This window comes from Camellia sinensis, chromosome 9, assembly GCF_055761805.1.
Source record: "Camellia sinensis isolate YWXY chromosome 9, ASM5576180v1, whole genome shotgun sequence".
NCBI classification, from domain to species: Eukaryota; Viridiplantae; Streptophyta; class Magnoliopsida; order Ericales; family Theaceae; genus Camellia; species Camellia sinensis.
This window is the reverse complement of record NC_138969.1, coordinates 9,339,822-9,361,288: the sequence shown is the minus strand read 5'-3', so window position 1 is coordinate 9,361,288 and position 21,467 is coordinate 9,339,822. Positions and strand designations below refer to the sequence as shown.

General features: G+C 43.5%; 2 pseudogenes across 2 annotated transcripts; one reads left to right on the top strand and one right to left on the bottom strand.

Annotated features, from left to right (window-relative positions):
- Positions 1 to 7,474: 7,474 nt before the first annotated feature.
- LOC114281944 (uncharacterized) lies at positions 7,475 to 13,638 on the bottom strand (annotated as a pseudogene). Its single transcript, XR_014339361.1, has 2 exons — positions 11,584 to 13,638; positions 7,475 to 7,686 (listed from the first exon to the last, which is right to left on the bottom strand). The product of XR_014339361.1 is annotated as an uncharacterized LOC114281944 (transcript).
- LOC114281946 (cationic amino acid transporter 5-like) lies at positions 7,896 to 10,292 on the top strand (annotated as a pseudogene). The gene is made up of 2 exons (XR_014339362.1): positions 7,896 to 9,758; positions 9,996 to 10,292. The product of XR_014339362.1 is annotated as a cationic amino acid transporter 5-like (transcript).
- Positions 13,639 to 21,467: the final 7,829 nt, after the last annotated feature.

Sequence of the window (21,467 nt, the reverse complement as noted above, 5' to 3'; positions counted from 1 at the left end):
ATAAAATGAAAAACAAAGTAACATAATTAACCGATAAACATATTGGGCAACCCCATTTTGGGGAAGAGGGACAGAAGTTTTGAGAGTTAAAGGAAAAAGGGGGGGGGGGGGGGAATTTTTAAATTTTTTTCTTACTACTAATGCAGAGTGCAACTTTTTGTTTTTTTTTTTTTGTCCTTTTTAAATTACTGATTTCATTCAAGGAAAATATTAACTAAGTATGTTCTACATAAACATTAATTTCCTAAAGGTTGTTAAGATCAACAAAAAGAGAGGTAGCAGCTAAGTTCTACAGAAGAACACTAATGATCTAATCCAACACCATCTGTAGTCTGCAAAGAGATATATATCTATTTGTTGTGTTTGGCAGCAAGCTTTCCTTGGCCTTCTTCAGTGGTCCCTTTCCACGACGCTTCAACATTTCAAGCTTCGATAAGGCCCTGCACAAAGTACAAGCATATGATTTAGAAGCAAGTAATTTTACTTCTGTAAGTATTATTTTCACAATGCATAAAAACATTTTTGTTTAAAGCATTGCACACTAGGCATTAGCACTATGCCACCTCTAGTTTCCGCGAGCAAAGCTTTGTTTTTTTCCTTTCTTTCTCATTTCAACCTTATCCAGAAAATTTGTATGTGTATCAAATTTCAAAATGCAAGAAAAATTTTGTACTAAAGCCTAATGCGATCATCAAATTCTCATTGTCTATTTTCTTCAAGACATCACTCATGAAAAATGGAAAGACAATTACTTTTATAAAGAGAAAAAAAATTTAAGTTTAAAACTATTTTGCTCAATCCGTATTGTTAACTTGTGTCTATCTTTTTTTTACAGAGACTCCTCTTGTATGATAAAAATTGATAAGATGCAACTGAAGACTTGCCTAGTATAACGCAACTGATATCAACAGTTCACCCCTTTTTTTTAATATTTTCAACTATTTTCACTCCCCTACACTTAAATGATGTATAATCAATCTTAATAAAGATACCCAACTGCAATATGTACAAAATGGCTCCACAAAACAACTTTGCTTCAAACTAGGCCTGCAAGCTTCTGATTCTTCAGCAAGAACATCATTATAGTTTCACAAAAAACACATAAACAAACTCTTGGTAGGCAAGAAGAAACATAAATAGGGAAACCACACCAAAAAAAAAAGACTTGTGTACACAATCAACGTGGAGTTGTGCTGATACATGTGCATGCTTGCACACATTGTTGTCAAATATATATGAATTTTAAAAAACAAAAGAAATTCAATCGAAATAATATATTTTTTTAAGTGACGGTTTGGATCACCTTGGTAAACCCAGAGTAGACCTCAATAAAGGGCAACCAAGCATCCCAAAGCCTTCTAAATACGATTATTTTGTTGTAACTCTTGTAGTTTAATGATATTTGGTTGGAGTATTATTACCTCAAATTCTTAAGTTCAACTCTATAAGTGAAAAAGATGTTATAGTAAAAATTCAATGTAACAAAAAGCACAGTGTCTAGATTTTATTTGGGTGTGAGGTGAATCACACTTTGAATAAATCATAATCACATAATGCACTTTTTATATTATAATTCTACGCACCTAGCATTTTTGGTGAATTATATCTCTTTTTAACTAAAAAAAAAGCCGCTCTCATTCTAAAAGAATTATTTTTGTGACTTAAAACTTACATTATTAATAACATTAATAACAAGTCTTACTATTAAATCAAACCGTTGTTTAACTCTCCCAATTGACCCCAAAAAAAAATTATATGAATATTCTTTCATGTAGCTTGTTAGTATATTATTATACTTTGTATATTATTATAGCATTGTTTATTATTCTTTAGCATTGTATACGTTAGTTGTTATTATTATGTTTGTTAGCTTTAAGCTTTAGCTTTATGCTTTCGGCTAGCTTTAGCCTTTCGGTGCCTCGCGTCTCGCATGCCTTGCATCCAATGACAGGCTATAAGAAGAGAGCTAAGCTCCCTTTGTAAATGTACAACAAAATTTAATATACACACCTCATTTTACATGGTATCAGAGCACAGGTGTTTTGCCTAGTCTCTACATTTTTTTTTTCTTCTTCTTCGCAGACTGCTGTGTCTCTCGTCTGCATCACATTTGGACAGATTGTCGCATCTCTCGACCTTCTCTGTCTTCCCTATTCAACCACACCAGTCTCTTCGTCTCCTCACGACGAATCCACCGCCACCAAATTTATCACCAGCCGAAGTTCCACGCGCCTCCACGCGCCGCCAGAACTTAAGGCCACGCGCATCCTTGTTCTCCGACGCGCTCTACGCGCCTCTGCACTGTCCCGCGCTACTGTGCGCCGCGGCCTCCTCTGCTAACGTGAGCCGCGTGTTTCTGCGTCAGTTGACGTCAGCCCTACTGCTTTCGTGCGCCGCCTGCTGTCCTCTGCTATTGTGCGCCGCGCACCTCTCTGCTAACGTGCGCCGCGCCTATGACGTCAGCCCTGTCGCCCATGACATCATCTGTTTGACCGAATTTTGACCAGCCACTTTGACCAGCCCATTTAGTGCCTTTCTGGTCCTATTTTTTGGTCAGTTCACTCTTTTCCCACTGATTTCGACCTTCTGAATTCACTGGTACCCTCGGATTTTTTAAATTCTACCTTGAAAGTACGATTTTGCCCTCATGGATCGCCTCGACTCCTCTAACCACCCTATTTCCGTTGTTCTTGACGGGACTAACTATGTCTTATGGGCACAAGCTATGTCTGGGTTTCTCAAAGGAAAGAAACTTTGGCGCATCATCACTGGGGATGTGTGCAAACCCATCCACGCCACCACTGAATCCGCTGCCACCACGGACTCCGCTGCCAAATATATCGATCGTCTGGAGGATTGGGATAGTAAAAACTATCAGATCATTACCTGGTTTCGCAATACTTCTATTACATCTATCAGCCTTCAGTTTGGTCGGTTCCAACTTGACTCTGCTTCCTCTCCCGCCAAGGACATCTGGGATTTTTTACAAGAACGCTATCAGACTACTGGCCTTGCTCACCAATATCAGCTTCTGAGTCATCTTCACCGTATGCGCCAAGAAACAACTCAGACCATTAATGATTTCCTCTCCCAAATGTATTATGTTTGGGATCAGCTCGCTCTTTCTGAACCTCCATGGGATTGTACTAAGGATGCTGCCTTGTTTACTACTTACCGTGACCAATATGGCTTGGTTCAGTTTCTCATGGCTCTTACTTCCCGTTTTGAGCCCGTACGAGCATCTCTCCTCCATCGCACTCCTTTACCTACTCTTGAGCAAGCAATTTCTGAACTCCTGTCAGAGGAAACTCGGTTTGGTACTCTCCATCCGCACCCTGTGGACTCTGTTCTTGCTACTCCCCAGACTAAGAGTTCTCCTTCCCCACCTTCACCACAGAAGTCAACCTTCTGCAACTACTGTCAAAATCGCAGTCTTCCGTCGACTCATCTTCTGGTTAATTGTCCTGTTCGCCTCTGTCGGTTTTGCAACAAGACTGGTCCTGGTCATCTCCAGCAAGATTGCTTCCGCAATCCCGCCCGTGCTTCTCGCAATGGTCCTTCCCCCGGGCATTTTTCCCGCAGCACCTCACATCGTTCTGGGCCTCCGTTTAAATCACTCCCTGCTCAACGCACTGTTGCTGCTGCCTCAGAGGATTTACCTTCCCCTGTCCCTATAGATCCTTCCACTCTAGTCTTCTCTCACACAGATGTCGAAGCCATGTTTCAACATTTTTGGCAAAAATCCGGTACCCCTTCCTCTCCTGCCTTGTCTGTCACCACAGGTAACACTTCCTGGTACTTTGACTCCGCTTGTTGTAATCACATGACCTTTGACTCTACTATTTTTACTCCTATCTATTTTACTCCTCATGTTCCTTCTATCCATACTGCTGATGGGTCTCTTCTGTCTGTAAGTCATGTTGGTTCTGTTTCCACCTCTCACTTATCTTTATCTCATGTCTATCTTATGTCTGCTCTCACTTTAAATCTTATCTCCATTAGTCAATTATGTGAGCATGGTCTAACTGTTACCTTTTCTCCTACTGGTTGTTTGGTGCAGGACCCTCGGACGGGGCAAACCCTTGGGATAGGCCATAAGCATGGACGCCTCTACGAACTTATCCATCTTCATGTTCCGGATTCCTCTCAGATCACAGCTCCTACCACTGCTACCACTGCTCCTCGTTTATCTCCTTTTCAGCTTTGGCACTGTCGTTTAGGCCATCTTTCTGCTGGTCGTTTAAAAACTTTAATTTCTAGTGGTCATTTAGGTCCTATCAGTTCTGATGCTTTAGATTGTGTGTCCTGTCAACTTGCTAAACAACCTGCTTTGTCGTTTAATAAAAGTGACTCTGTTTCTCTTGCACCATTTGATCTCATCCATTCTGATATTTGGGGACCCTCTCCTACTCCCACTATGGGCGGAGCCCGCTACTTTGTTGTTTTTATTGATGATTTTTCCCGTTTTACATGGTTGTTCCTTATGAAAACTCGCTCTGAGCTCAAACAACTTTATTACAATTTTGCTGCAATGGTTAACACACAATTTTCTAAAACTATTAAGATTTTTCGCTCCGACAATGCCATGGAATATAAAGATTTTGACTTTCTTTCCTTCCTTCAGAGTCATGGTACTCAACCTCATCGTTCCTGTCCCGGTACGTCTCAACAAAATGGACGTGCTGAACGGAAACATCGGCATATTCTCGACACTACTCGTGCTCTTCTTCTATCTTCCTCTTGTCCGGAACATTTTTGGGGAGAGGCAGCTCTCACTGCTGCTTACACTATCAATTGTATCCCTACACCTGTCATTTATAATCACACTCCTTATGAGCGTCTGCACGGCACCCGTCCTCCTTACACCATCCTTCGAGTCTTTGGCTCTGCCTGTTTTGTTCTTCTCCAACCTCATGAACGTACCAAACTTGAACCTCGTTCCCGTCTTTGTTGCTTCTTGGGCTATGGTATTGAACATAAAGGGTATCGTTGTTGGGATCCTCTCTCCCAACGCCTTCGTATCTCTCGTCATGTGGTCTTTTGGGAACACACAATGTTTTCCTCTCTCTCTCTCTTCCGTTTGTCCGTTCCCTCACCCTCTCTGTTTTTTACTGATCCTTCCACCGATCTATTTTCTGATGATCTTCCTCCACCACCCACGCCAACCTCTCTCGAGTTTTCTGATCAGCTTACTCCACCGCCCCTGCCCGCTTCTCTCGAGATCGCCTTGCCTGCTGGCCTGTCCCATGCCCCTGCTCCCTCTGATGGTCCTGCTCTTGCTTCCTCGGACTCCTCCCCTCCTGCTGAGTCTCTTCCTCTGGCTCCTCCTCCGTCTGCTCGACCACGCCGGGTAACACAACCTTCTACTCGTCTTCGTGACTTTATTGTTGGTTCTACTGCTTTTTCTACTTATGAACCGATCTCCTATCGTGAGGCTCGCTCTAATCCTCTTTGGCAGCAAGCTATGACTACTGAATTACAGGCTTTAGCCAAAACTCATACTTGGGACATTGTTGATCTTCCTCCTGGCAAGTCTGCCATTGGCTGCAAATGGGTATACAAAATCAAGACTTGTTCTGATGGATCTATTGAGCACTACAAAGCCCGCCTTGTTGCCAAAGGCTTTAACCAAGAATATGGTATTGACTATGAAGAGACCTTTGCTCCTGTTGCTCGTCTCATCTCTGTTCGCAGCTTGATTGCTGTTGCTACCTCCCGCCACTGGGATCTTTATCAAATGGACGTAACCAATGCTTTTCTTAATGGTGTTCTTCTCGAGGAAGTCTACATGCAACCTCCCCCTGGGTCTACTTATCCACCTCATAAAGTCTGCAAACTTCGGCGTGCCTTATACGGTCTCAAACAAGCTCCACGTGCTTGGTTTGCCAAGTTCAGCTCTACTATTCATGACTGTGGTTTCACCTCCAGCTCTTATGATAATGCTCTTTTTATCCGGAAAACAGCTCAAGGGACCACCCTGCTTTTACTTTATGTGGATGACATGATTATCACCGGTGATGATATCGATGGTATTCTTCGCCTTAAATAGTTTCTTAGCCACCATTTCGAGATGAAAGACCTTGGTCCTCTCAGCTATTTCTTGGGTCTTGAAATCTCCCATGATTCTACGGGTTCTTTTATCTCTCAAGCTAAGTATACCTCTGATCTTCTCACCCGTGCTGGTCTTACGGATTGCAAGACTGCCTCCACTCCCCTCGAGCCTCAGAGTCGTCTTACACCTCTTGATGGCACTCCTCTCTCTAATGCTACCCTATATCGTCAGCTGGTTGGCAGTCTTGTCTATCTCACTGTTACTCGTCCTGATATTGCCTATGCAGTTCATATTGTCAGCCAGTTTATGTCGGCTCCTCGTACCCCTCATTATGCTGCCTTAATTCGTATCCTTCGGTATCTCAAAGGCACCATGTTTCATGGTCTTCATTATTCCGCCCGCTCCTGTCTCCAGCTTCGTGCTTTTTCCGATGCTGATTGGGCTGGAGATCCTACTGACCGCCGGTCTACTACTGGGTTCTGCTTTTTTCTGGGTGATTCTCTTATTTCTTGGCGCAGCAAGAAACAATCTCTTACTGCTCGTTCTAGTACTGAGGCCAAATACCGTGCTCTTGCTGATACTACTCAGGAACTTCTTTGGCTTCATTGGCTTCTTGCTGATCTGGGTGTTCCCTCCTCTGGTGCTACTGACCTTTTTTGTGACAATCACAGTGCTCTTCAAATTGCTCACAATGATGTTTTTCATGATCGCACCAAACATATTGAAATTGATTGTCATTTCATTCGCCAGCATGTTACCTGTGGTACTGTCCATCTTCTCCCTATTGCTTCCGTCGATCAATCCGCTGATATCTTCACTAAAGCTCATCCTCCTGGCCGCTTCACTGATCTTGTTTCCAAACACAACTTGGTTGATGCTTTCCCTCCTTGAGTTTGCGGGGGACTGTTAGTATATTATTATACTTTGTATATTATTATAGCATTGTTTATTATTCTTTAGCATTGTATACGTTAGTTGTTATTATTATGTTTGTTAGCTTTAAACTTTAGCTTTATGCTTTCGGCTAGCTTTAGCCTTTCGGTGCCTCGCGTCTCGCATGCCTCGCATCCAATGACAGGCTATAAGAAGAGAGCTAAGCTCCCTTTGTAAATGTACAACAAAATTTAATATACACACCTCATTTTACATAGCTCAAAAAAGTAGCCGGGACAAAAACAACTTTAGAGAGATGGGCACATTTCTAGGACATGGAGTCAGAACTCCATACGTATGCGGGCCTAACCTCCCTCTAGATTCGTCCTCAATGTGGCCAAACAGTCATGAATTGAGTCATGGCTTCTTCTAAACCACATAGCAATAAGTATATAACAATTAGCTATAAAAAAAAAATAATAATAATAAAATTTAAGCTAACTTACAACAATTCCTCATTCCAAGAATGATTCGAAATGCCATAACTCAAGTGGGCTCAATACAAATACATTTATTATTATAAAAAAGAAAAAAAAGAAAAAAGAGAGATATTTTGAATAAAATGACAAACGAAAGAACTTCAATTTTCTTGCCAAATACCCACTTGATAGAAATAAAAATGCTGCCAGTTGCTTTTTCCATTGGATACCACATTCAAGAGAGTATGGTGGTAGTATACAAACATCATGTTTTGTCCTGCTCTGCATAACCAAGTCAAACACAAGCAATCAATTTCTTCACCAATCAATAATTCAGACCAAAGAAAAATAAAATCTTGAGTAACGACATACAAACACAAAATATATCAAAATGAGTTAATATTATAAAAAAATAAAAATAAATAAATAAAAAAAGAAAAAAGCATCGGCATATTATTCTGGTGAATGATTCTATTAGAAAATAATGAAACAAAACATTTTTTTTTTTTTTTTAAATCTCCTCCACAAGATATTCACTTTCTGTAGCAACAAGTGGGTAGTGGCTCACAAAATATATTATTTATGTAAGAGAGCTGGCATTGCATTCATCTCCATCCCACTTGTCTACACTATCAATTACAAAGAGTGAAGAGGGGGAAAAAAAAGCAAGAAAGATAGAAATGGGTTCAGTGAGTGATGAGGTCAAACAACCAAAAACCTATTGGAGATGGAGCAAACAAGATTTTTTTCCAGAAGAATCTTTCCAAAACTGGGGAACATACCGTTATGCGCTATTGCATACATGTTCATGGTTCAAGGACCGTCTCGTAAGCCGATCGGACGATGCCAACGAGATTGGGGAGCTCCGGAAACAAAGTGAAAACGATATGAAACGGTGCCTGACATGGTGGGACCTGACCTGGTTTGGATTTGGCTCTGTGATTGGAGCAGGCATCTTTGTGCTCACGGGCCAAGAAGCCCATCACCATGCCGGACCAGCCATTGTTTTATCCTATGTTGCTTCGGGTGTTTCAGCAATGCTCTCCGTTTTCTGCTACACCGAATTCACAATAGAAATTCCCATAGCCGGTGGATCGCTCGCTTACTTGAGAGTAGAACTAGGAGACTTTGCAGCATTTATAACAGCAGGGAACATACTTCTTGAAAGCATCATTGGAAGTGCAGCTGTCGCTAGAGCTTGGACTTCTTACTTCACAACTCTTCTGAACCGTCACTCCAATTCCCTGCGTATACAGACAAATCTTGCAAGTGGATACAACCTTCTGGACCCAATTGCTGTTGCAGTTCTAGCCATTGCAGCGACAATTGCTATATTGAGCACAAGGAAAACCTCGTACTTCAATTGGATTGCATCTGTAATAAACACTGTTGTAATTTTGATTGTGATAATTGCAGGGCTTGCACATGCAAAAACCCCTAATCTGACACCTTTTCTACCTTATGGTGTGAAAGGGGTCTTCCAAGCAGCAGCGATCGTGTACTTTGCCTATGGCGGATTTGACCACATTGCAACCATGGCAGAGGAAACAAAAAACCCATCAAGAGACATACCAATCGGATTGCTTGCGTCGATGTCAATCATCACCTTTGTATATTGCTTGATGGCTCTTTCGTTGAGCATGATGCAGAAGTACACAGACATAGACCCCAATGCAGCTTACTCCGTTGCATTTGAGAGTGTGGGGATGAAATGGGCGAAGTACCTGGTAGCTCTTGGAGCTCTCAAGGGGATGACCACAGTTCTTCTCGTAGGGGCGCTCGGGCAGGGATGCTACACTACTCATATTGCACAGGCCCACATGATCCCGCCATGGTTCGCTCTCGTCCACCCAAAGACCGGAACCCCAATAAATGCTACACTGTTGATAACCATTTGCAGTGCTTGCATTGCTTTCTTTTCGAGCTTGGACGTTTTGGCATCTTTGTTATCCGTGAGCACGTTGTTCATATTTATGATGATGGCAGTTGCACTTCTCGTCAGGAGATATTATGTAAGAGGGGTCACATCTCAAGTACACCTGCTGAAGTTAGTTATCTTGTTGCTGATCATTTATTGCTTCATCCATGGGGACCACAGCTTACTGGGGATCCAGCCCCAACGGTTGGGTTGGTTATGCTGTCACCATTCCTCTTTGGTTCTTGGGGACTCTAGGAATTTCAGTGCTCTTGCCACAGCAGAGGACACCAAAGGTTTGGGGGGTCCCACTTGTCCTGTGGTTACCATCTTTGTCAATTGCAACAAATTTGTTTCTCATGGGATCTTTGGGAGCTGAGGCGTTTATAAGGTTTGGTGTTTGCACTGCTGTAATGCTGGTTTACTATGGCCCCGTTTGGTAGAGCTGTGGGAAAGTGCTTATAGCTTATGCCTAAACAGCTTATAGCTTATAACTTTCAGCTTAAGCTGATTTCCAGCTTATTCTTAAAGCATCTCCTGCCCCACTCAAAGAATAAGCTGTTTTCTGACTTCCACAAAGCTATAAGCTATAAGCTATAAGCTAAACCAAACACATCAAAATAGCTTAAATTAAGCTGAAAGCTGAAATAAGCTGAAATTAAGCTGTACCAAACAGGGCCTATGTGTTTTTTGGTCTGCATGCGACTTACGATATGGCTCATGAACAACACAATCCAGAATCCATGAAGGTCGCTGAGGCAGACACTGTGGGAACTGCAGGGCCATGAATTACTGAAATCTCTCATGCCCTTTTGAGAAGGACCCTTCTTGATGAGTGCTGCGAAACAGTTTAATAATAGAATACTACATGTTTCAAAATTAGTATCTGAAAGAGCAAGTTATTCTCAATGTAACAGTAGCGAGAGGAAAAAACAGGTTCCACTTGTAGCAGCAATGACAGAGGAACTCTCTCTCTCTCTCTCTCTCTCTCTCTCTCTCTCTCTCTCTCCCTGTGTTTCTCTCTATATGGAAATGTGCATTGTGTCTATTTATGTGTGCTGAAACGAAGGTATACGTGTAGGTAGCCTATACACATATCACAATCAAATAGATCTTGAAATATGATCTGCACAGCCCCATGAAAATGCCATACAGAGAGAGAGAGAGAGAGAGAGAGAGAGAGAGCAAGAGTAATAAATGAGTCTTAAGTAGATTCAAATTTGGCAAATATGGTGATGTGGGTCCAAATTACCCTCCTTGAGAAACAAGATTTGGTGCAGCTACTTTTGGGTCTGAATTTTCTGCCATCAGGTTAAATATGATTCACATCAACAGGCTGCTGAAAGTATTTCCACTTTAAGTCAATTGTTTTCAAAATGAAACAAACTCTTCAACTCCATATACGTCCCCAATCAAGGAGAATAGATGCAAGATCCAAAGTCAGTCTTGGCACATAGGCACCCCTTGATTGTAAGACCATGTAAAGGTTCCCTAACTTGAGGAAGATCCAAACAACCCTAAATCGTCAATGAAACCCAAAAAATTCCTAATGGAAGAGCAACTTCACCTTTCAATAGGAAAATGAACTATACTAAAATCTCCTCCAATGCACAACAAGATATCCCATCCAAAACCAATAGCAGCTAACTCCTCCCATAAATCTCCGCTTTCTCCACTCTCCACTGGGCCATAACACATCAAAACAGCCAAGGAGGCCATCATCAACACATTTGGTTTGGAAGGACAATGACATGGAGTAAATTCCCATCTCCTCTTCTATCCCACATGATCAGCACCCTCCTACTGTGCTAAACATCACAGACATTTAAATAAAATGTTCTATCTTCTTTTTTACTTCCTTGATTTTTGTCTTCGAAAACAATGAAAGATCGTCATTTAAGGAGTATATGGGCAGAAAGAGGTTATATGAAGAAAAATGAAAATTGAAGAGAAAGGGATTATCTGGTACCACCACAGACAGCCAACCAGGTTTGCATAAAGACATAAGAAATGAAGAGATCAACTATCCAAGAAATTTTGATTCCTTGCCAGAGTATAATCAATCCGTAGTCATAGTGAGTCTGAAAGCTCAACATGCTGATGCGGTTGTAAGAGCTCTATGAATTGTGTCAATGGTACAAAAATTTTGATCTGAGATGCATGGATGGTTTCTATTACACTTCCTAACACAACAAAACTTCAAAATTCTGTATAAAATCAACAATGAATATCACTAAAGAGTATGTCATTAGAGAAAGTCTCACCCAAGACATCAGCAGAACAGGTCACTCCAGCACTTATTAATGGCTGCTTGAATCTTCCTAGGTTTGCAAAGTTCTCGAACAACCCTTTCCCAAGTGGAGGCCTTTAAAGGAAAAAGCTTTTGAAGCATTACTCCTACAATTTTGGAAGCTGCAACAATTCTCTGTCGCTTGTATAACCGTAGCACAAGTTCATCCAGAAACAGGCTCCCATCTTGTGGAGGGTTCAGCTTCTCTTTCAAAGCTTTTAAGAAAATGTTACACGTAACCAAGTCAGGATCACAGCCTTGGTCCAACATATTATTTAGAAGGTCAATGGCATGGGAAATGCTATGCTGCTTGCAAAGAGCATTGAAAAGTATGTTATATCTTGGCAAAGCATCTCATTGAAAAGTTTTAATCCCTTTTCCACCGACCCAGCATTGCAGAGGCCATGGATCATTGAACTATAACTCACAACATCAGGTTTGTATCCTCATGCCAACATTTGCTTCCACACCATGATAGCCTCCTCAAGGTTTCCATCCTCACAAAACCCATTTATAAGTACGCTGTAACAAACCTCATTATGCATACAATTGTTATTTGCCATCTCTTTCCACACAAGAATTGCTTTGTGGCTATTGCCTGTTTTAAAGAAACCCCTCATCAATGAGCTATAGGTGAAAGCATTGGGCATGAAACCCTTAGTCAACATCTCAGACAGAATTTCCTTAGCATCATCAGGTTTTCCTTCTCTACAAAAACCATCTATAAGTGCACTATAAACAACAGTATTGGGTTTGCATCCCTTCTCTGACATTTCCTTCCACAGTCTCATTGCCTCTTCAGATTTTCCCTCCTTGAACAGCCCACTAATAAGTATTGAGAAGACATACTCATTTGCGTGATGACCTCTTTCCTCCATAGAAATCATCGCTCGGACACCGTCAACAGCTCTCCCTTGCTTAACAAGCCCATTGATGATTGTTCCATAAGTGACATCATTAGGAACACATTTGTATAATACCATGCTATCCAAAAGACTAATTGCCTTGTCCAATTTTCCTTTCAGACACAGACCATGAATAAGGGTGTTATAAGTCACTTCACTTCGTTTGGTACGCTACCTTTGAGGAACATGTTGTCCACAAGTTTTGCTGCACGACTCCAATCACCTTCTTGCAAAGCCCATTAATCAAAACATTAAATGTCACAGAACCCGGAAAACACCCCTCTGTTTGCATCTCATCCAAAAGAAGCACAGCCTCATCAATCCTATTCTCTTTGCACAACCCATCCATCAAAGTACAGTAAGTAAACACATCGGGTGCACAATTCCACACCGGCATTTCTCTGAACACCTCAATAGCTCTATCAATTAATCCTAACCTACACATTGCTTTGATAACCAAATTGAAAGTTAACACATTCGGCGAAATTTTCTTAGTACCAACAACAACATCCCAATGAAATTCCAATGCGCAAGAGTACAAACGCACTTGGAAAATCACATTAAGAACCGAGTTAAATGATCGAACAGTTGGTCTGCATTGAAACTCACCCAACATTCTATAGAACAAATCAACAGCTTTTTCGGGTAAATGCGATTTTCCATAGGATTTAAACACTAGAATGAAACTCTTCTCTATAAAGACTCTTCTTTCGCGCTTCATTCGATCGAAAACCATCTCCAACGAAGCGAATTCGCCAGAGTTGGCGTAGTTCTCAATGAGAGAATAGAATGTGGAATCACCCACTTTGTAAGAACCCAGTTTGGGTCCGGACTTGAAGATTTCATCGGAAATTGGGGGTTCAATTGGGGAAGTGTGGGTCGATGAAACGGTGTTACTGTGAGAGCAAGAAGGAGAGAACTTACATGGGATTGAAGAGAGCTTCCATATGAGGCGAGTTCGGATTGAGATAGTGATGGGCATGAGTTAGCTCAGTTTGTGAGTAAAAGTAGAGACTTTTGTGAACATTCTGGCTTAGATTGAATCAATGGAGAGCTTGAACCCCAGAGAGAGAGAGAGATAGACGACACTCCAGAGCCGCCAATCACCATTTAAATCGGCAATTGCAAATATCTTTTAATTTTAAAAAGTTATTTACAGAGACCTTTTAAATTATTGCGAGGGGTGTCCTAAAAAAAAAAAAAAAAAAAAACGTATTTTCTGTCTTTTTATAAAAAGATATATAGAAAAGTAGAAAAGTGATGTGATGAAAAAAAGATAAAAAAATAGATTATATAGTAAATCCCAAACTAGGCTTTGACCCTCTCCATTATTAAATCATATAAATAGCATCCTAAATCATTGGATAATATTAATTTGTTCATAAAATTAAACACGTATAAATATATTTCTTAAATTATATAAGTGTTTTACTTTGACTCATTTTGATCCGAAATCTAATTTATATGGTTTTATAATCTAAGGAATAAAATAATATTTTTTATTAATTTAAAATGTTTATCTCCATGCTTTTATAGTTTAGAAGTGCAAATAGTTCAAGGGTCACTACAATATATAAGAGTTTTAGACATTAATTATTTTAACCTCTAAAAGTGAAAATTTTGTTACAAAAGGCATTTAGGGCACCAATTTCCATTGTCATGAAAATAGTCGCTAAAAGGTCATCCCGAAAAGTCAAAAACAAAACATTGCGACAAAATTTTGAAAATGTCACTAACAAATAGACTTTTAGGAACAAAATAATTTGGTCTCAAAATAATTTATTTTTTGAGACAAAATTTGATCACAAAAAGATAATAATTCATCACTAATGTCCAATTTTTGTTGCTAAAATTATAATAACGACACTTTTCGCAACAAAATTATTTGGTCCCTAAAAAATAATTTTGTTCATAAATTTTGATCTCTAAAACCTTAATTTTTTGTTTTTTGTAGTGGATATTCGTGTAAATAATCTAATTTTTTATCTCACATAATTAATTGTGCGGGGAACAAATATTCAGGCAAGCCCACACTCCTTTCTTCCAAACTCCGTTTCTATCCGATCACCTGCGTGCGCAACAGCAATGAGCTACCCGGCAGTGTATGGCCGGAAAACCCCTCTGACGATCAAGTTAGCACACACCTGAGGATAGAGAGAGTGAGGAGAGAGTCGAGTGTAAGTATTTCTCTTACCAAATGTTCGTGTGTCCAGCATGGGGGGCGCAGACTTGCTTATATACCTTCTGCGCCCCAAATCTACTCCCAGTGATCTCTCGACACGTGGTTCTGCTACCCTATCTGTCAGCACAAATCTTGCTGAACATCACCTAACCCGACTGCCAGCCCACTCTTCTGGGAGCTCGGCAGCCGGGCTTCAACATCTCGGTTGTCAACGGCCATGTTGCGATTCATGCCCAGGTGCCCCCCACAACCGAGCTCCTTTCCAGCCATGCTCTACTGCGTTCTGGCGAAGCCAAGCTTGAGATTAGTCATACCGGTCAACCAAAGTCCTTCCTGTCGAGCTTCAGGCATGAGCCTTTACGCCGAGCTATGGATGCGTGCTTTCCAACCGCGCAACGCATAAACCGTGGAACCCTCATTTGACCGGCCTTCGTGCCGACAAGGTGAAGTAGCTCGGTTCCACATGCCCTTGCCATTGCCGAGCAAAAATCACTTTTGGGTGGACTTGGGATACCACGGCCCAAATGTGTTCGGCCCACAATTTGCCTGGTATTACCATGGCCCAATCTAGACCATATTTTTCCCTCTCAATTGCCCCTTAATTCCGTCCGTGCCAGCGTGACCGGGACTATCTGTTCTGACCGGGATAAACTCTTCCTCGGTCGATAATTTGCAAGAGGCAAACCGGGCTAATTTCCGCGCTCGGTTCCTTGTCTTGCTCGGTCGACGCTTCGTCTGACCTTCCTGACTCTTCAACACTGACACTGCCATTAATGGGGTCACGTGTCAATCTCCCATTGGTCCTCGAGCAGCCAACCCAGCCGTCCCCTGAAATTCGAATTTGGGCGGTTTTTCTTCCTCAATAAACATGCCCCCTCCCTCTTTGATTCATTCTCACTGACATTCCTCCGTTTCAAGCGTCTCTGAGCTCTTGCCCTTTCTCTCTCGCCATCCCTGAACTCGCGTTCGAAGAAAGAGCCTCTGCCTTTCACTGGTAAGTCCCCCAGCCCTTGTTATTACTGTTTTCATTTCGTATTTTTTTTCTTTATAGCACCAAATCCGTAGGTTTTAGGGCCTCCCCCACCCAAACCTTCAATGCCCCTTAGTTTCTTCGCTGTTCTTCAATTTCCCTGATGAACAATGAAGATCTGGGGCGGACCGGGATCCAAATCTTCATCCGATCCAAAAAATCACTCAGACCGAGCAAATCTTTAGTTTGTCCCCAACCTTAGGAGAAACCGGGGTAGCAAAAAGGACTTGTCCGCTCGACCGGGCTAATCTCTGGTTCGCTTGGGTGACCGAGCTCCTTGGCTAACCTTTACGACCGAGGTGGTTTGGCACAATCCATGACCGAGCTCTAGTCTAGCTCGTTTTGCGCGACCGCACTCCCACTTACAATTACGCTCCGTTTTCCTGCAGAGTCCAAGGGAACTAAAGACCAATTCTGAGGCTCTCAAGGACCGAGCAGCCATTAATTCCCAGCCTGTGCCAAACCACCTCAGCCGAGCTAAATTAGTCGGTCACACATGGTGAAATTCCGCTTCCTTGTGGACACACCTGCTGCATTGGCCGCCTTCAGGGAAGAATACGGTATCTCGGCAAATGTCCATTTGGAGCTCGCCGAGATGGAAACAACCCCTTGGGGCAGGCTTGACCAATGCCCCTTCACCGTGCTGTCAGTAATTAAAGGAGGCCTCCGCTTCCCGGTCAACCCTTTGATGACCAAATTTTTGCGCCGCACCGTGCTAGCACCCACCTAAGTTTCGACCAATACTTACCGAATAATCAATGGCGTGCACGAGCTAAATAACCGGCTAAGAACAAACTTAGGTTTAGCCGAGATACTACGACAATACACCCTTGGGCACACCGGCGACGGCCTGGCCTATTATTTAAAAATAAGACCGGGTAAAGAGAAAATAGTGACCGGCACCTCGGACAAGGACTTACATGATGACGACTTCTTCTGGGTGTCTGGCAATTATGAAATAGCCGACGTACCGGGCTGGTTCATCAACAAGAACTTTGGTTCCATATGTAAGCTGCGCTAATTTGCTCGGTTAATTTCCTGCCTTCAACATTCTGTACTTAACCATTTTTCCTATTTCTTTTGCAGCAATTCAAGCCTTGAAATCCAACTACCAATATCCCAACGTAGAAGCCATCCGGACCGTGCTCCGTTACAGCCACCGGGATTATAACGAGTTGCTCGGCTACACTCCAACCTACAGATACTCAGCTCCACGCCGGAGCAAAGTTACAGACTTTCTCCGTGCTCCAACACCTCCTCCGGACCCAACTCTACCGGACGTGCCGCTAATCCGGCTGACCGAAGAACAAGAGATGGCAAAACGAAGCCGCATCAAGAACCTCCTCACAGTAACCTCAGCCGAGATACTGAGCATCACCACTCACTCTCAAGCTGCCGGACAATCTAGCGGCCCTGTGGTCGCCTTGGCATCTCCAGGTGCCGGGCAACCCAGACAAGAAGCTCGCCGGGCTGGCAAAAGGCCTCGCGCAGACCTATCCGGGCCGAGCTGGTTGCCGAGCTAACCACCGAGCAACCCACCGTCACTATCGACCCAACACCACCGTGGCGACCGTAGCTAAAGCACCGGGGAAAGGACATACCGGCTACCGCTTCCATCAAGGGCGACAAAGAGCACCTGCTCGCCTTTGACCTTTCCAAATCCCTTCTCCTACCGAGCGACGTGGTCGGCAGCGACCACGTTCCTGACACCCGGTTGGTGAAATCGTCTGTTAAGTCCATGGCCAGGGTAAGTCTCAATCTTTCACTGAAATTTTTACGAAGTGTTTGCACGGTTTCTTCTCTGGTCAGACTTTCTTCTTGCAGGCCATCCAGAAGCAACACTTGGTCATGGAGCGAATCCATCGACTGCGGCAGAAGGTGAATGACACTGCCGGCCAAGTCCAGAGTCTTCAAATCGAGCTCGGCCGAGCAAAGTCCTCACTTCAAATCGCCAATGCTGACAACAACAGGTTGCTCGGCCAGCTTGACGAAGCCGAGAAGAAGAGGGATGAGCTCCAGGCCGAACTGGATGTACTCAAGAAGTCAAGAGAAAAGGAGTGCGAAGATGCCAACAACGCCGGCTTCAAGGAAGCCGAGGACAGCTACAAGAAGCAGGTCTTCGCAACTCAAGACATTTATTTCAAAGTGGGCTGGAAGTCTGCCTGTACTCATCTCGGTCAAGGTCCCGAGACCGACGTATTTACCTCTCCGCCGGCTGCCTTCCTGCCGGTGTACCTCGTGCTCTATGCCAACGACATCTTCAGCGTGTTGCAAGCTGAGGCCGAGGAAGAGCTTGCCAAAGAAATCGAGGCCAATGCTGAGGAAGGAAGCAGCCAAGAGCAGCTCGGAGAAACTGAGACCGGTGTCCAAGAGCAAACAACAGTCAACCTGGAGGCAGCTGATGACGAATTCACTAATCTTTTCCCCCTTGTATAGTTTTCTGTTTTCTTTCATTTTGCTCGAAATGTAACCAGGCTAATTACCCCATCTTTTGTACTCATTTTGCACATCAATGAAAAACTCAGTTTCCTTAAGTGTTTGCACGGTCCTAGAGCTGAGTAACTTCAACCGAACAAAATATCTCGGCAAGACAAATTTCATTAATTAACTCATATAACCGGAATAAATCATCTCGGTAGTACACCCAGAGTAGAGCAACACATCAAGTCTTTCAACCGGAATAAACATCTCGGTTGAGAATACCTAAGTTTAGCAAAACATCAACTTTTCAACCGAAATAATCATCTCGGTTGAGGCGAACTAGTTTGAACAAAACATCGACTCTGTCAACCGGAGTAAACATCTCGGTTGAAAATACCTAAGTTGAAACTAACATCAACTCTTTCAACTGGAATAAACATCTCGGTCGAGAGTACCTAAGTTGAACAAAACATCAACTCTTTCAACCGGAGTAAACATCTTGGTTGAGAGTACCTAAGTTAAACAAAACATCAAGTCTTTCAACCGGAGTAAACATCTCGGTTGAGAGTGCCTAAGTTGAACAAAATATCAACTCTTTCAACCGGAATAAACATCTCGGTTGAGAGTACCTAAGTTGAACAAAACATCAACTCTTTCAACCGGAATAAACATCTCGGTTGAGAGTACCTAAGTTGAATAAAACATCAACTCTTTCAACCGAAGTAAACATCTCGGTTGAGAATACGCAAAACTCAAAGCAACAAAAAATGTCAAGGCAAAGATGAGTCACTTCTATATATTGACAAAAATGAATATTACATGAAGTGTAAGGCAAAAAATTTCTTTGCACAAAAAAGAGAGCAAAAGCTAGAAATAATACAACTTAAGGTTGGCTGCGTTCCATGGTCGGGGTATTCCTCTACCATCCAAGTCTTCCAAGTGATATGCCCCTTTGCCCGCCAGACCGGTTATCTTGTAGGGTCCTTCCCAATTTGCCCCTAGTTTGCCTTCGCCTGGCACCAGGGTATTGCCTATGACCTTCCGCAAGACCCAATCACCCACTTTGAACGGTCTGGGGTGCACGGATTTGTTGTATTTCCTTGAAAGCTCTTGTTGGTAGGCGGCCACATGGATAAGAGCCTTTTCCCGGCATTCTTCCACTAGGTCCAATTCCAAGGCCATGGCTTCGGCGTTCAGCTCGGGCTCAAAATTTTCATTTTTGAGGGTGGGCATACCAACTTCCAAAGGGATGACCGCCTCCATGCCATATGCCAAAGCAAAAGGAGTTTCCCCAGTAGATCGCTGCGGGGTTGTTCGGTATGCCCAAAGAACACTGGGGAGTTCCTCAGCCCACTTTTCTTTGGCTTTCTCAAGCCTCTTCTTCAGTCCATCAAGAATGGTCTTGTTAGAAGCCTCGGCTTGACCGTTGGACTGCGGGTAAGCCGAAGTAGAGTTGTAGAATTCGATTTTCAAATCTTCACAGAATTCCCTAAACAGGCGGCCGTCAAATTGGGTGCCGTTATCAGAGATCAAAATTTTGGGGACGCCAAACCACGTGACTACATTCTGCCAGACAAACCGTTTCACGTCTTTCTCCTTGATTGATGCCAAAGGCTCCGCTTCAACCCATTTGGTGAAGTAGTCTGTGGCCGCGATGAAGAACTTCCGGTTGCCTGGTGCGGTTGATAGCGGCCCTACTATATCTAGCCCTCACATTGCGAAGGGCCAAGGGCTGGTGAGGGGAAGAAGTTCCCTGGCCGGCTGGTGGATTTGGTGGGCAAACTTCTGGCATTTCTCATACTTGCGAACATATTTCTGGGCGTCGGCTTGCATGCACGGCCACCAATAGCCTTGCGAAATAGCTCGGTAGGCCAAAGACCTGCCCCCTATATGACTGCCACAGTTGCCTTCGTGAATTTCGTAAAGGAGGGCTTCCACGCTGCTCAGGTGCACACACTTCAAGTAGGGACCGGTGAAAGACTTCTTGTATAAAGCGCCTGATGGAGAGAGCCAAAACCGTTTGGACTTCACCCACACTTTATGCTCTTCCTTCTTGTCGGCTGGAAGGGTCCGTTCTCTGAGAAAGAGGATTATGGGGTCCATCCAAGAAGGACCTAACTCGGCACAGAGTACTTCTGTCTGCCTGGCTTCCTCAATGCTGGGCCTCGGAAGGAATTCAATCAAAAGAGGGTGGGGAGATGTGCTGTCGACCATAGAAGCAAGGCCGGCCAACTCATCTGCTCGGCTGTTTTCTTCTCGGCCAATCTGTTGGACCCTGATCGCCTGAAATCGCTTGATGTGGTCTCTGACCAGAGCTTGGTACTTCATCATTCTGTCATCCTTTGCCTCGTAAACCCCAAAAACTTAGTTAACCACAAGTTGGGAATCACTGTAAACCATTAGTTCGGATGCTTGCATCTGAAGCGCGCTCTTGAGATCGGCCAATAGCGCCTCGTACTCGGCCTCATTGTTGGATGCTGAGAAGCCAAGAGTGATAGAATGTTCTATAGTCAGTCCGTCTGGTGAAATCAGAACTATACCCAGCCCGGCACCGTGACGGTTCAAGGCGCCATCAACAAAAAGTTTCCACATTTCGCCAACAAAGAGCTTCCAACACTCTGAGGGGTCCTGAGAAGCTTGAAGGTTGATGGAATCACGGTTGCTCGGCTATTCGGCTTCCGGTCCCGTGCTGAGCGGTTCCACTTCAGCCCCCCTTGGTGATTCGGCGCTGGACTCAGCAAGTTGATCCACAATGCCTAAGTTTGTAGGCGAATCGCCAGGTTGCGGTATTTTGCCGGTCGTAGGCTCTGTGCTGAGCGGTTCCATTTCTTTCCTCCTCGGTGATGTGGTGTCGAACAAAGCGGGTTGGTCAGTGATAGCCAACTCCGTCATCGCATCACCGGGCTGTAGTATCGTATTAACTAAAGGGGCTTCGGTGGGGCGCGCAAGTTCCGCGTTGCCAATGCCGCCAAGTTGTGGTATTTCGGTCGAGCTTGCATTCACCTCTTCATCTGCCACGGCAATATCGACCGGGCATACCGGATGAGTTCCAGGTGAGAATTCAGCAACGAAATCGACCAGAGTCTGGGCTTTTATGGCTGTGCGCGGCTGGAACTTCACATCAAACTGTCCCAATTCGACCGCCCACTTAAGAATCCGACCGGAGAAGTTTGCCCGTTTGAACAAAGCTTTGAGAGGGAACTCGGTCAAGACGATGATGGTATGGGCATGGAAATAGTGTGCCAACTTCCTTGAAGCCATCATCAACGCTAATGCAAGTTTTTCCAGCGGCAAGTACCTCGACTCTATCGGTAGCAAGG